The 17,405-nt window shown below is 36.2% G+C and overlaps 1 protein-coding gene across 2 annotated transcripts in view; it reads right to left on the minus strand.

Annotated features, from left to right (window-relative positions):
* LSAMP (limbic system associated membrane protein) overlaps positions 1-17,405 on the minus strand; it is a 1,151,692-nt gene that overhangs the window by 88,966 nt on the left and 1,045,321 nt on the right. The gene's annotated exons all lie outside the window — the stretch shown is intronic.

Below are 17,405 nucleotides of genomic sequence, written 5' to 3' on the forward strand. Positions count from 1 at the left end.
TCTTTAGACCGCTGCTTCATAACTGCTGTTTCTGGCGAGTCTGAAGACTCGCCAGAAACACAGGCCTTCAAGCTCCATTCAGAGCTTGATAGATAGGCCCCATTGTGTTGTAAGGTATCTTTTCCAATGGCCAAATGCTTCATGGAATATAAAACTCATATTAAAATAATATATATATATATCAGCATTTTAAATGATCTACATGCAAAATATATCATTTAAAATTGTTAGCAAAGTTTGCATTGTTTACCAACTCGAGGATATACCATTTGCAATGTTTCTTCAGTACGTTTATTTTATCTTCTTTAGTGTAGTCAGTTAAAACATATATAAATAAGCTAATTGCACTTATAAAGCAATCACTGTAGAAAAGTTGGTAGCGTTAAACTTCTGATATCTGAAGGATGCACATCAACCATTTGTAGAAACTGGAGAAAACACCTTTTCCGAGATAAAAGGACATTAACTATACCCCGCCAACTGAATAAAATAGATTTATAAAAATTTTGGCAGTTTTGTCCTGTAAAATTTAAACTTATATACCAGTATCAGTTGTGCACTTCCTACTAATTCCTATTGCCTTATAGGGGCTTCTAACTAGTGCGTATTAACAGGAAATACAAATCAACCAATTAGCATTAAATGGAAGTACCTATCAGCCAATGAACATGAGTAGGAATTACCTATCAGCCAATGAGCATGAATAGAAAGTACCAATCAGCCAATGAACATGAGCAGAAAGTGCCTATGAGCCAATGAACATGAGTAGGAAGTGCCTATGAGCCAATTAACTGAGTAGGAAGTACCTATCAGCCATATAAGCATGAGTAGGGAGTGCCTATCAGCCAATGAGCATGAGTAGATAGTTCCTATCAGCAAATGAGCATGAGTAGGATGTGCCCGTAAGCCAATATATACAGTATCTCACAAAAGTGAGTACACCCCTCACATTTTTGTAAATATTTTATTATATATTTTCATGTGACAACACTGAAGAAATGACACTTTGCTACAGTGTATAGTGAGTGTACAGCCTGTATAACAGTGTAAATTTGATGTCCCCTCAAAATAACTCAACACGCAGCCATTAATGTCTAAACCATTGGCAACAAAAATAAGTACACCCCTAAGTGGAAATATCCAAATTGGGCCCAATTAGCCATTTTTCCTCCCTGGTCTCATGTGACTCGTTAATGTTACAAGGTCTCAGGTGTGAATGGAGAGCAGGTGTGTTAATTTTGGTGTTATCGCTCTCACACTCTCTCATACTGGTCACTGGAAGTTCATCATGGTACCTCATGGCAAAACTCTCTGAGGATCTGAAAAAAAGAATTGTTGCTATACATAAAGATGGCCTAGGTTATAAGAAGATTGCAAAGACCCTGAAACTGAGCTGCAGCACGGTGGGCAAGACCATACAGTGGTTTCACAGGACAGGTTCCACTCAGAACAGGCCTCGCCATGGTCGACCAAAGAAGTTGAGTGCACGTGCTCAGCGTTATATTTCCAGAGTTTGTCTTTGAGAAATAGACGTATGAGTGCAGCCAGAATTGCTGCAGAGGTTGAGGGGGTGGGGGGGTCAGCCTGTCAGCGCTCAGACCATACACCACACACTACATAAGATGATGCACAAGAAAGCCCACAAAGAGTTTGCTGAAGACAAGCAGACTAAAGACATGGATTACTGGAACCATGTCCTGTGGTTTGATGAGACCAAGCTAAACTTATTTGGTTCAGATGGTGTCAAGCATGTGTGGCAGCAACCAGGTAAGGAGTACACAGACAAGTATGTCTTGCCTACAGTCATGAGTGCTGCCGGCACTGGGGAGCTACAGTTCATTGAGGAAACCATGAATGCCAACATGTACTGTGACATACTGAAGCAGAGCATGATCCCCTCCCTTCAGAGACTGGGCCGCAGGGCAGTATTCCAACATGATAATGACCCCAAACACACCTCCAAGACGACCACTGCCTTGCTGAAGAAGCTGAGGGTAAAGGTGATGGACTGGCCAAGCATGTCTCCAGACCTAAACCCTATTGAGCATCTGTGGGGCATCCTTAAACAGAAGGTGAGGGTCTCTAACATCCACCAGCTCCATGATGTCATCATGGAGGAGTGGAAGAGGACTCCATTGGCAACCTGTGAAGCTCTGGTAAACTCCATGCCCAAGAGGGTTAAGGCAGTGCTGGAAAATAATGGTGGCCACACAAAATATTGACACTTTGGGCCCAATTTGGACATTTCCACTTAGGGGTGTAGTCACTTTTGTTGCCAACAGTTTAGACATTAATGGCTGTGTTTTTAGTTATTTTGATGGGATAGTAAGTTTACACTGTTATACAGGCTGTACACTCACTACTTTACATTGTAGCAAAATGTCATTTCTTCAGTGTTGTCACATGAAAAGATATAATAAAATATTTACAAAAATGTGACGGGTGTACTCACCTTTGTGAGATACTATATGTATATATACATGTCTATATATTTGTGCATATGTTTATGTATTTATATGTATATGTATTTATATGTGTATATATGCATTTACAGACAAATATACACAAATAAACTCATAAATACATATATACAGTATATATATATATATATATATATATATATATATATATATATATATATATATATATATACATAACATATATAAGTGGTTTGGAACCCTTTGCAGCATTTACATATTTAGGTTTTGTGCTGCCATAGGCACTCAAAATTCTGCTGCCCTCCCCCCCCCCTCCGAGGTCTTATGTCTTTTATGGGCATAATCATTTTTGCCAGGGAGTAATGTGAATTTTATGGCACTTCCAAAAAAAATGTTCATACAGTCACAGACACATATGCACACACCTACACACATCTATCTATTGCTGCAGTATATATATAAAAAAAAAAAAATCTTTCTTGAATAAAAGAAAGGTCCAAAGCTACCTCTAAACTGTAAGCTCCATGGGCAGTCTCCTATTATACCCTCCTAGAATCTAAGCTCTTTGGGCAAAATCTCCCATTATAACTGTATAATTCTTCTAAAATAACTGTAAGCGTCTTACAAATACAGCCACAAAAAAGTACTGCCCCCTTTCAATTTGCTGTCCTAGGCAAGGGCCTTCTTTGCCTAGGCCAAAATACACCCTTGCTTTGCAGTAGAAGAAAACATGAAAAAGCATATTTATGCAGTATTCATATTTAACAAAGTGTTATACTGTGTGTTTACTATAAATATTTCACATTCCAATGTTCTGCACAAAGCTGAATATGTTCTTTAAATATATATATATATAAATATGAGATTGCACTCTTTGATTTGCTTTTTTGAGCTTCCATCAAGTATTGATATATCCACATATGACTCAGCTCTTCATATTCAAACTATTGTAACATAGTCCAACGTTTCAGCCTCCACCTGGGCCTTTGTCAAGGTAACAATACAGTGAACATCACCACCCTTATATACTCTCTAGTACTCACAAGCCACTCCCAACTCCCAGGGTGCATAGCTTCTCTGCCATCTGGTGTAAACATGAACCATTTGCAGACTTTGCTTCTTGTTCCTCATTGTTACTATTATAATATTAGTAGTGGTTTGTGATACACGGTGATTAAAAACAACAGTAATAAATAACATCTAACTCTATCTTCACTCATCTATGCCTGTCTGTGCTTTACAAGAAACATGATAATGATAGGTAGGTGTTTAGGCCCCTTGGCTGTCCTGTGTCTATATAAATCATTGAAAAAGAAAGAGAGAGTAGAGACTTAATAAGTAACTACACAAAGACAGGGATTTCAGCAAACACTTTTACATTTATTCATTGTGATAAATTCAGTGCCTATCCTTATTGTGCCAACACATAGTGAAAAAAACACATTAATAGATCAAAACCAACAAAATAACTATGGTTAATATGAAATACCTTCAGAGAGAAGCAGCTTCATCTACTTACAGTAAGTAAATAAAATAAAGAAAATAGGCAACACCTCCACTAGAGGGTGGCTTTGCGGCCTAGGTGAAAAATGACCACCTTAGTGACCCATAAGGATCTATGCCTAAATCCTACACGATCTAAATACCTGCGTTACCTTAAGAGGCAAGGAGTGCTTTGTATGTGCACAAATAGCAGATAAATCAGCATTCACAAGAAAAAATCCTTGCAACACCTCCACCAGAGGGCAGCTTCCTACACTAGTGAAAAATCTGGCTACCATAGTGATCCATGAGGATCTATGCAAAGAATTATATACATAGGTTACAAAGTACACAGTAAAAATACAAAGGTGGTGTAGGTGATACGGGGTATGCACAACACCTCTTTCAGAGGATACCACTAGAATACAATAGTTTTGGGCATCATTAAACAAAATGTATAAAAAGGATCTATGTGTACCCCCAGATATATCAGATCGCCACTAGTACAGGCCTGAATGTTACATTAACTGTTACTCTGATGTGCTAAAAAGTTCAGAAACACTTAAAACGTAGCATAGTTTATGGACATATGGTGTGGGTATTTAGTCCAGTGTTACCCCACAAAAGACTCAGCGTGGTGAGCCTGTATATTCCATTTATGGGAAGATGCATAGGAAGGTGCATTTATAGTTACCACCTTTAGTCCTCTATAGAGAGTAGGCTTCCTTAGAAAAGGTCCTCCCAAATTGGTGTCCAGGATGTATAAGGCAGGTATACCAATGGGAGGAAAATGTAAGTAGATGGAGTTCCTTCTCTCTGAATGTATTTTGTATTAACCATAGTTCTTTTGTTGGTTTTGATCTACTAATGTGTTTTTTTCACTACGTGTTGGCACAAAAAGGATAGGCACTGAATTTATCACAATTGTTGTGCATTACTAAATGTAAAAGTGTATGCTGAAATCCCTGTCTTTGTGTAGTTACTTATTGAGTCTCTACTCTCTTTTTCAATTATTTAAATAATTGAATTTAAGGGTCTGCATACTACTCCCTTATAAGGGTTGTAATACCCACTGTATAACTTTGAGATTATTAATTAAATGAATTAAAAAATAAATAAAATTTCCCTATCAACTCAAATTTTATGTACTGTGTCTAACTCATAAATCCATTTGCTCTCTCTCTGTACTAGTGCCTTTTTTCTGTTCCCACCCGTTTTTGGTAGTGTCCCCACTCCAAGAAGTGCTTGGCAACTGGCTGATCTGTTTTGCCCTTCTCAGTGGCCAGTCTAATACTTGACCTATGTGTAGCCATCCTTTCTTTCAGGGTACATTCCATTTTGCCAGTGTAGACATCACCACATTGGCATTTGATCATGTACACTACATATTTTGATTCACAATTTAGAGGGAATTTAATTTTGAGTCTCTTGCCTGTGCGGCTGTGTGTGAATGTGTCCCCAAAAATTAGGTTATCACATGTCACACAGCCATGGCATTTATAAACCCCAGGTTTCCTCTGTGTGTGATTGGTTTTTCATATTTCCCTACTGGGTCTGATTGAATTAACATATCTTTTAAACTCCTTCCCTTCCTATATGAAACAAATGGTTCTTCTTTTACATATGGGGTCAGCCTTTCATCTATTTGTAAAAACCCTCCAGTTCTCATTTATAGCTTTCCTTAGCTTCCAGGTGTCTGTAGTGTAGTCAGTTACACAGAACAGCCTGTTGCTATCTCCTTCCTTTTTGGTTGATGTTCTGACATAGCATTTTCTTAACTTTCTTGTAGTATTTTGTTTGGATATCCACATTTTCAGAATCTTTTCCCCACCTCATCTATTGCTGCCTCTCTTACTTCCACTTTGGAAGTGAGCCTAACGGCTCTCTGCATCTGTCATTTGGGCATTGATTGCAGTAGGTGCTTTAGGTGAAAGGTCTGAAATTTAACGAAAGTGTTTCTGTCAGTAGGTTTCCTATAGATCCTAGTCTCTAGTACACTAGTACAGAGAGAGAGAAAATGGATTTATGAGTTAGACACAGTACATCTAAGCGGCCTAAACACCTACCTATCATTATCATGTTTCTTGTAAAGCACAGACAGGCATAGATGAGTGAAGATAGAGTTAGACTAAACACTAATGTATATGTTATTTATTACTGTTGTTTTTTAATCACTGTGTAATTTTCTAGCCAGAATTAGTAACAATAAGGAACAAGAAGCAAAGTCTGCAAATGGTTCATGTTTACACCAGATGGCAGAGAAGCTATGCACCCTGGGAGTTGGGAGTGGCTTGTGAGTACTACAGAGTATATAAGGGTGGTGATATTCACTGTATTGTTACCTTGACAAAGGCCCAGGTGGAGGCCACAACTTTGGACTATGTTACAATAAAGAGTTTGAAAATAAAGAGCTGAGTCATATGTGAATATATATATATATATATACCTATTATATAATCATCAATATATATGTATAGACATACTGTATATTGTACCAAAAAAAATCAGATAAATGTATATGAATAAATAGAAGATATTCTACTATGTGAGAATTGGAATGTGAAGTATTTATATTTTCATGTCGGGTTAGTGCACTTGAGAATTTGCGGTTTGCGTTCGAGTAGGGTGATTTTTCCACTTTTTTTTTGCTCCATTGACTTCTATGGGAGAAAATATTACCAAGGTTGCGATTTTCTACCTCACGCTTTTTGCAGACCCCGGGTTAGCACGCGAAAGAGAAAACTTTTTACTTTCAACTGGGAATGCTCGCCGTATTCAGCGAAGTCTGGCGGACCTGATCCACACTGTCGGATCAGGTCCGCCAGACTTTGATAACTAGAGGCCTTAGTCTTTGATTGGTTCTACAAAATTTGGAGCAAATAAAAATAAAGAAATCTGTACTTTAATTAACAAAAAAGTGATTTTCAAAAGGACTAATTATAAATGCAATTGTTAGATGTGTGTATGAATATACAGGTGGCTACATTTAAATATTTATTTAATTCCACTTCATTATTTTTCCCTTTATCATATCAATAGTTTTACATGGCTGGAGGTAACATAAATTAATTTAGACTTAGTAAAAAATAAAAGATAAATATACAAGGGGTTGTCCATAGTTTTGTATTTCATCTCTAAGGGCCCGATTATCTGAACTTCCTCAGTATGGCGAGAAGTATTACACCGTCCCTCACAGTGCGCAGCCTTAATGGGATTTCCCAAGAAAACCTGGAAGTCGTGGCGAGTTCTGAGCTGACTTCTCTGGAATGAGGAATTTTACAGGGGGGAACAAATGTGACAGGGAGCACCCAGCAATTATAAGAAAAATGAATTGAACAAATAGAAATCAAAATGACACTGTTTTCAGCATAATTTATCTTTAATTTGTCCCTAGTTTCATATACATGTCTCATTACTTCAGTTTAAAAAGCGCATTGTGTATTTCGAAACAAACTCGCTAGCCTAATTTAGTTAGTCAAAACAGTCCAGATTAAATAATTAGCTGATGGGTGAGAGAAGGTTAGTTACCATGGTTACTGATCCACTGATTATTTCACCTGTGCTCTAGTTCAGCTGCTTTAGATTATCGTGCTCCAATTCTCACTGTGCCTTAGTAAATCTCAGACAAGGGGGAATATTTATCAAAGCCTAAACTATGCTGCATTCGCCGGCACCAATACGCTCACCTAACATCGCCTAACATCACAGCTGCGAACCTGAATACGATCTCCATATTTGTAAAAAAAAACGTCAAAAAGCCGCACACCAAGTACGGGGCGATGAGCATCGGACTGTTGTTAACTAGCAGTCATCGATCTCGCTGCTATTTGGCTTTTTCCCAACTTTATTTATACCCTGTCACTAAATGCCGCCACTGTACTAAAATGTTTAAACCTATCCCGCCGCTCCCGGACCCTGCCGCAACTTTAATAAAGCTATTAACCCCTATCCCGCCGCTCCCGGACCCCGCCCCCACCTTAATAAAAGTATTAACTCCTATTCCGCCACTCCTGGACCCGCCACCACCTAAATAAACATATTGACCCCTATTCCGCAGCTTCCGGACCCCGCCGCCACTTAAATAAACATATTAACCCCTAAACCTCTGGCCTCCCACATCACTACCATTAACTAAACCTATTAACCCCTAAACCACCAGCCCCCCACATCACCATAAACTAAAAAAACCTAACCCTACTCAAATTATTTAAATATACTATTAAACATTATTAAAAATTACTAAATTACAAAAAAAACACTGTTACAAAAAAAAACACAGTATCAAAAATAAAAATTAATTACACCTAATTTAATAGCCCTATCAAAATAAAAAAGCCCCCGCAAAATAAAAAAACCCCTAGCCTACAATAAACTACCAATGGCCCTTCAAAGGGCCTTTTGCTGGGCATTGCCCCAAAGAAATCAGCTCTTTTACCTTTTAAAAAAATGCAAACATCCCCCAACAGTAAAACCCACCACCCCCCCAACCAACCCCCCCAAATATAAAGTCTATCTAAAAAAACTAAGCTCCCTATTGCCCTGAAAAGGGCATTTGTATGGGCATTGCCCTTAAAAGGGCATTTAGCTCTTTTACCTGCCCAGACCCTACTCTAAAAATAAAACCCACCCCAAAAACCCTTAAATAAACCTATCACTAACCCCCGACAATCCACTTACAGTTTCGTTCTGTTTATTTTAATTCTACAGGGAAGTTTTAATTTATTATAAGATAGGGATGTTGTAATTTTAATGTAAAGTTAGCGGGTTGTTAGGTTTAGGGGTTAATAGTTTAATTTAGTTTATGGCGATGTGGGGGCTGGCGGTTTAGGGGTTAATAGGTTTAGTTAATGGTAGTGATATGGGAGGCCAGAGGTTTAGGGGGCGGCAGGGTCCGGGAGCGGCGGAATGGGGTTTATAACTTTATTTAGTGGTGGCGGGGTCTGGGAGCGGCGGGATAGTGGTTAATAACATTATTTAGGTTGCGGCAATGTCGGGGCGGCAGATTAGGGGTGTTTAGACTCAGGGCTTATGTTAGGGTGTTAGGTGTAAACGTTACTGGTTTTCTACCATAGAAATCAATGGGATATCTGGCAGCATCGAAAATAAGCTTTCGCTGCTTTCAGACTCCCATTGATTCCTATGGCATCCCCAGCCTCCAGGGTTGCGGATTGAAAACCAGGTACGCTGTGCTGGAATAGCCGCGAGCGTACCTGTTAACTATTTGATAACTTGGAAAAGTTGTCAAATAGTGCCGAATGTGTATTCAGAACATCTGTAATGAAGTAAGCATCGATCTGTGTCGGATTGAGACCGGCGGATCGTATGTTATGTCACAAATTTCAAATTTTGCCGGTCTGTAGGCTTTGATAACTACGTCGAATCAAGCTCACTACAATTATGCTGCGGAATTCCAGCGTATTTGCGGTTGGCGGCTTGATAAATATCCCCCAATGTATAAGTGCCTTAATGTTCTGAAAAAGAGTCTACTTATTATTTACTAGTTTCACTTAATTAAAACAATTATTCTGTTTACAATTATATAATCAGAACCAGAGGACATCACACACTGAATCCGTTTGGTGAGTTTGATTAATAAGGGGCATTCCAGACAAAATTGAAATGTACATTGATGCATTTCCATTTTGGATCTAAGCATTTTAGCAATATACATGTAATAGCATTAAAGCTTCTAATAAATGTTATAGCTGTGTTAATGGTGTATTTAAGTATGCTCCATGCACCCGCATTTTAAACACAGCATTTGCTCAGAGAGCCTTGTATTATCTGGTAATGACTAAAGTTGCATAATGTCTGACATGATACAAGCTCACTAGCTCTTCGAGGAGCTGCAGTATTTAAAATGCTGGTGCACTGATAATATCTAGCTATGCTTCACATGCACGTGCAGAGAAATATGCTAACACTAAAACAGTGATATCTTTTACTAGAAGCTTTTTTTGCCAATACATCTATATTGTAATATATGTTTCTACTTAAAGATGTAATTCATATATGTGCATTTTAATTTGACTGGAATGTCCCTTTAGTTTCGATAAGATGAGCATTCTCATGGGGCATTTAATTAGTTGTTTAACATGACATTAACATATGATGCCACTATTTGTAGTACACACTCATAATGTAAAATATTGTCTTGCATTAACTTCAGTTCTGATATTCTAGCTCCAAAAAACATATTTATTACAAATTGAACAAAAAGGTTTTGGGACATAAAATATGTTGAAATAATTGTTGATATTCACAAGCAGAAAAAGTTCTGTAGCATTAAACATTTAACTATTAATTTTTTAGGATGCATAATGCAATTTATCTCACACCAAGATGCATAATCTTAATTCACCACTATGTGGCACTACTGTCACAGCTGTGACTTGCAATATCAACAGGACTAGTATCAAGATTATTACAATAGTATTTTAGGTTAGAGAACTGAGGGCCAGATTACTAGTGGAACACTATTTAGTGCTTTCGCTAGAACGCTAATTGCGCTAGAAGTGAACTTTTGTGTGTCGGGTTGCGCTCTTATTATGATTTGAAACTTAGAATATTGCATGCACAATAACCCCCTTAGAAGACAATGGAGAGAAAAAAAGTGAAAAAAAAACACCTCACTCTCGCGCTAACCCAACATAACAATATAAATATTTCACATTCCAATGTTCTTCACATACAATAATATGTTCTAATTATTCATAAATGCACACACACACACAGATATATATATATAATGGTATTTTAGTACAATATATCTCTACTTTTATAAATATATATATACACATGATTATATAGAGGTATAGATATATACAGATATATATAGAAATATCTATTCAGTAATACTTAAAATATATTCCCCTATGTGTAGAACATAGGAATGTGAAATATTTACAATAAATACACAATATAACACTTACTAAATATGAATATTGCATAAATATACTTGTATATGTTTTCAGCTACATGACGGCAAAGAGCTCCAATGCACTTCTATGTATGTCTATATATGTGTACATATGTATTTATGTGTATATACAGTATGTCTGTAAATATATATGTATGTATCTCAATCTGAAACACCTGAGATCTCATATCTTTGAGCCTTTGAAACTTATTTCAGCAATATTTAAAAAAAAAAATTATTAGATGATGTTATGATGAGTGTAGCTGTACTTTGTAATGTATTTTGTATGTGTTTTGCGACACTTTTTTGTTAGCAAAACAGATAACCAGAGCTCGGAGGTTGCAGTAATGATTCTAGCATAAACAGCGATTGCGCTCACACGTTAGTATTTACTCTCTACTTGTAATATGAGTGCAATTTAACTTGCATGCAAATGAACATGAAAACCCAATATCAATCGTGCGCATTCACTAGTAATGTGGCCCTGAGTGTTTTGTTGCATTTTGTCTATTGATAACTGTCAATGGGCTAGATTATGAGGATAACTGTAGCGTGCAAGTGAAACGAGTATATTGCGGCTCTTTGCACGCATCAGAAATAACACGCATATTACAGGTTGAAAGTAAACACGTTTACTTGAGTGCAATTGAATTTAATGCACGTTGGGATAACACAACTTCGGAGCTCTAGATAACTGTTACGCTCAACTAAAAAGTTGAACAAAACACATCAAAATGATATTTAAAAGTACAGTTATACTCATAATAACACTATCTTATAATGATTATTAAAAAAAAATCATAAAAAGTTATAAGGTTTCAAAGATATGAGGTCTCAAGTGTTAGAAAAAAAGGCTGCAAAGAGCTTTAACGTAGAGATACAAACATTTCTAAATATGTGTATGTATGTACCTGTATGTATAGATATATATATATATATATATATATATATATATATATATATATATATAAATATATGTGTGTGTGTGTGTGTGTGTGTTTAAATGTGTGCACATATTGTATGTATTTATATGTGTATTTATATGTGTCTATATGTATTTACAGACATATATACACATATAAACACATAAATACATATGCACATTTATATAGACATATATACACATATAAACACATAAATACATATGCACATTTATATAGACATATATACACATATAAACACATAATAAATACATATGCACATTTATATAGACATATATACACATACAAACACATAATACATATGCACATTTATATAGACATATATACACATATAAACATATAATAAATACATATGCACATTTATATAGACATATATACACATACAAACACATAATACATATGTACATTTATATAGACATATATACACATATAAACACATAATAAATACATATGCACATTTATATAGACATATATACACATACAAACACATAATACATATGCACATTTATATAGACATATATACACATACAAACACATAAATACATATGCACATTTATATAGACATATATAGAAGTGCATTGGAGCACTAAAAATAGAAAGTATTATGCTATGTGAAGAACATTGTAATGTGAAATATTAATACGTGATTGGGTTTGCTCGATCACGTTGGGTGTTATTTCCCCCCCCACACCTTTTGCTCTCAATTGAAGTATTTGGGGGAATACATTAAATATTGACACCACGTGCACATACCGAGGGTTCATTTCCATTGAGCCATAAAAAAATGGAGCCGAAATTGTCGATAGCTTAAAGTAGTTTACCGCTCCATTTTAGTACCAGGTTTCCAATGAAATATTTTGTGCATTGCGTGCAGCTGCTCTTTTCATTTAGGTTTAGGTTAATGTTGTGGTAACGCTTCCATCCGACGTAGGATTTCGCATGCCATAACAAGTTAGTTACTATGGTAACCCATCCTTACACTATAAAATTTACGTTAAACGTCTGTGCTCTAAAGAGAAACAAAAACATTGTTTTAAACTATAAGCAAATACTACTTTTTATTTTAATTAATTTTTTACTTTATTAATATATGAGAAATGTATTGCTGCCCTAGGCATAGGTCTAGTTTGAAGTTTATAGATATGTGCTTGCATATATTCTTATATGTAAATACATACTGATATTTCCATATGAACATAAGTGCAACTATTCCTATACATGGGACAACAAAAAGTATTACATATTACATTTTTTTTCAATGGGAATTAGCCCTCATAAGCTAATTTTTACTCTTGTAGACCTAGTTGAGCTGGGTGTAATCTTTTTCAATGTATCAACAGTCTCCGACAGTGTATTAACTGTTTGCTCTTTCATTGGAAACCTGGTGTTAACTAGCGCTTAAAGGCTTCTAATAATTTCTGATGTGAAAATATTTTTGGGGTCTAGCTCCCAATATTGTGGTATAATGCGCCATTGGAAGCATTTCATTGTTTTCTACAACATATTTATTGGTTTGCAACCTCGCGCAAACCAAATTACGGCTCAATGGAAACGAGCTATAAGCGTCATTCTCTGCACTTACATGGGTGCTGGTAAGGTTTAATATAATCAGTCTTGGGACACCTTGCAAGTGGTGACTGGCTGAGCAGAATATGGCCATATTGTGTGACTAAGATCCTAAAGAATATTTAGTAGCAAAATTATTTGCAGCATATTTAAATATGAAATTAATAAGTAAAAAGAATATATGTGGACTTAAGTGCTTGGATGTGCGCCAATACCTGTTGTTTGTCTTATATGTATTTTGGTCATTTTGTCAGCACTCTCACAATATGAGTGCCAATATATAAAATGTTTTTTTTTCAGGTGTGCTGAACCAAACCCCCTTGTTGTATTTCTTTAATTTCAGGGAGCTGACCAAATCCCTTTGGTTTAAGCACACCACCCTGCTCAGGTGTGTCCAAGACAATGTGCTTGTGTTATATCTTTGGTTTAAGCACACCACCCTGCTCAGGTGTGTCCAAGACAATGTGCTTGTGTTATATCTTTGGTTTAAGCACACCACCCTGCTCAGGTGTGTCCAAGACAATGTGCTTGTGTTATATCTTTGGTTTAAGCACACCACCCTGCTCAGGTGTGTCCAAGACAATGTGCTTGTGTTATATCTTTGGTTTAAGCACACCACCCTGCTCAGGTGTGTCCAAGACAATGTGCTTGTGTTATATCTTTGGTTTAAGCACACCACCCTGCTCAGGTGTGTCCCAGACAATGTGCTTGTGTTATATCTTTGGTTTAATCACACCACCCTGCTCAGGTGTGTCCCAGACAATGTGATTGTGTTATATATATATATAAAAAAAAAAAAATATATATATATATATATATATATATATATATATATATATAAAGCCAGGGAGACTCATTCTGTGCAGACATGATTTGAGGCATAGTACTGCAGTGTGCAAATTCTGTATTGGTATATTAGAATTGAATGTTTCAGCCCAGTAAGGCTAATCTGTATATATATATATATATATATATATATATATATATTATATATATATATATATATATATATATATATATATATATATATATATATATATATATATATATATATATATATATATACTGTATATATACTGTACAGGGAGTGCAGAATTATTAGGCAAATGAGTATTTTGACCACATCATCCTCTTTATGCATGTTGTCTTACTCCAAGCTGTATAGGCTCGAAAGCCTACTACCAATTAAGCATATTAGGTGATGTGCATCTCTGTAATTAGAAGGGGTGTGGTCTAATGACATCAACACCCTATATCAGGTGTGCATAATTATTAGGCAACTTCCTTTCCTTTGGCAAAATGGGTCAAAAGAAGGACTTGACAGGCTCAGAAAAGTAAAAAATAGTGAGATATCTTGCAGAGGGATGCAGCACTCTTAAAATTGCAAAGCTTCTGACGCGTGATCATCGAACAATCAAGCGTTTCATTCAAAATAGTCAACAGGGTCGCAAGAAGCGTGTGGAAAAACCAAGGCGCAAAATAACTGCCCATGAACTGAGAAAATTCAAGCGTGCAACTGCCAAGATGCCACTTGCCACCAGTTTGGCCATATTTCAGAGCTGCAACATCACTGGAGTGCCCAAAAGCACAAGGTGTGCAATACTCAGAGACATGGCCAAGGTAAAAAAGGCTGAAAGACGACCACCACTGAACAAGACACATAAGCTGAAACGTCAAGACTGGGCCAAGAAATATCTCAAGACTGATTTTTTTTCATCAGGTTTTATGGACTGATGAAATGAGAGTGAGTCTTGATGGGCCAGATGGATGGGCCCGTGGCTGGATTGGTAAAGGGCAGAGAGCTCCAGTCCGACTCAGACGCCAGCAAGGTGGAGGTGGAGTACTGGTTTGGGCTGGTATCATCAAAGATGAGCTTGTGGGGCCTTATCGGGTTGAGGATGGAGTCAAGCTCAACTCCCAGTCCTACTGCCAGTTTCTGGAAGACACCTTCTTCAAGCAGTGGTACAGGAAGAAGTCTGCATCCTTCAAGAAAAACATGATTTTCATGCCGGACAATGCTCCATCACACGCGTCCAAGTACTCCACAGCGTGGATGGCAAGAAAGGGTATGAAAGAAGAAAATCTAATGACATGGCCTCCTTGTTCACCTGATCTGAACCCCATTGAGAACCTGTGGTCCATCATCAAATGTGAGATTTACAAGGAGGGAAAACAGTACACCTCTCTGAACAGTGTCTGGGAGGCTGTGGTTGCTGCTGCACGCAATGTTGATGGTGAACAGATAAAAAAACTGACAGAATCCATGGATGGCAGGCTTTTGAGTGTCCTTGCAAAGAAAGGTGGCTATATTGGTCACTGATTTGTTTTTGTTTTTGAATGTCAGAAATGTATATTTGTGAATGTTAAGATGTTATATTGGTTTCACTGGTAAAAATAAATAATTGAAATGGGTATATATTTGTTTTTTGTTAAGTTGCCTAATAATTATGCACAGTAATAGTCACCTGCACACACAGATATCCCCCTAAAATAGCTATAACTAAAAACAAACTAAAAACTACTTCCAAAACTATTCAGCTTTGATATTAATGAGTTTTTTGGGTTCATTGAGAACATGGTTGTTGTTCAATAATAAAATTAATCCTCAAAAATACAACTTGCCTAATAATTCTGCACTCACTGTATATATATATATATATATATATATATATATATATATATATATATATATATATATAAAGCTAGGGAGTTTCATTCTGTTGGAATTCTGTATTTAATATTAGAATCAAATGATTCAGCCCAGCAAAGCTAAACTGTATAGTGTTAGGACCAGTCAATCTTGGGACACCTTGTAACTGGTGACTGGCTGAGCAGAATATGGCCATATTGTTTGACTAAGATCCCAAAGAATATTTAGTAGCAAAATTATTTGCAGAATATTTAAATATGAAATTAATATGTAAAAAGAGTATATGTGGACTTAAGTGCTTGGATGTGTGCCAATACCTGTTGTTTGTCTAAGATTTAATATACTCTGTGAACTGTGCACATAATATGCCTATAAATCAGCTCATGCACTGAACTCATCATATTGTGTGCTCTGCTCTGTGCATTACCAAATACACTGTGCATATCAGGATTGTATGCATGCATTGCTCTGCATTCTGCTGTACACATAATGCTCTCTGCTTGTCTGATCTTGTATCTGTGCTCAGAATAAATCAGCAAGAGGTTAACTGTCTTAAAACAGGAAAATTGCTCTACAAACTGTGTATGTGACTCCATGTGTGTGTGTACATGATTGTATATGTTTGTGTGTCTGTGTAAGTAAATGTGTATATTTATGTGTGTGTAAGTATATGTGTATGTATGTATCTGTGTGTATATATAATATATATATATATATATGTGTGTGTGTGTGTGTGTATGTATGTGTGCATATGTGTCTGTGTAAATATATGTGTATATTTATGTGTGTGTAAGTATATGTGTATGTATGTATGTGTCTGTGTGTATATATATATATATATATATATATATATATATATATGTATGTGTATGTATGTGTGCATATGTGTATATGTGTCTGTGTAAGTATATGTGTATATTTATGTGTGTGTAAGTATATGTGTGTGTATGTATCTGTATATATATATATATGTGTGTGTGTGTGTGTGTAGGTATGCGTGCATATGTGTATGTGTATGCATATTTAGCTGTGTGTTTGTATATATGTAAGTAGTACAAATAGGGATATCTTGTAAAACCTAAGTTGTCAGGTACCACGCCCCTTTATATGCAAAACCCCACCCCCTTTATATGCAGATCCCACCCCTTTATATTCAGATCCCCGCCCACTATCCTCCCAATATTTCCACCCTATCCGCACACTCTTTTCCATATTTCACGCCCCTTTTATGTCTTATTACCTTCTTTTAAGAACTGTTTAACATTTATTTTAATGTTATAATAATAATAAACAATATCATTTATTTTAAATTGTGTTGTGTTAATGTTATATGTATTGTTTAACTGATATTTTGTAAGATTTCAATGCTATTTTATATCTTCTCTGCGTAATGTCAGATATTTTGTATG

This window comes from Bombina bombina, chromosome 3 (genome assembly GCF_027579735.1).
Source record: "Bombina bombina isolate aBomBom1 chromosome 3, aBomBom1.pri, whole genome shotgun sequence".
Taxonomy (NCBI): domain Eukaryota; kingdom Metazoa; phylum Chordata; class Amphibia; order Anura; family Bombinatoridae; genus Bombina; species Bombina bombina.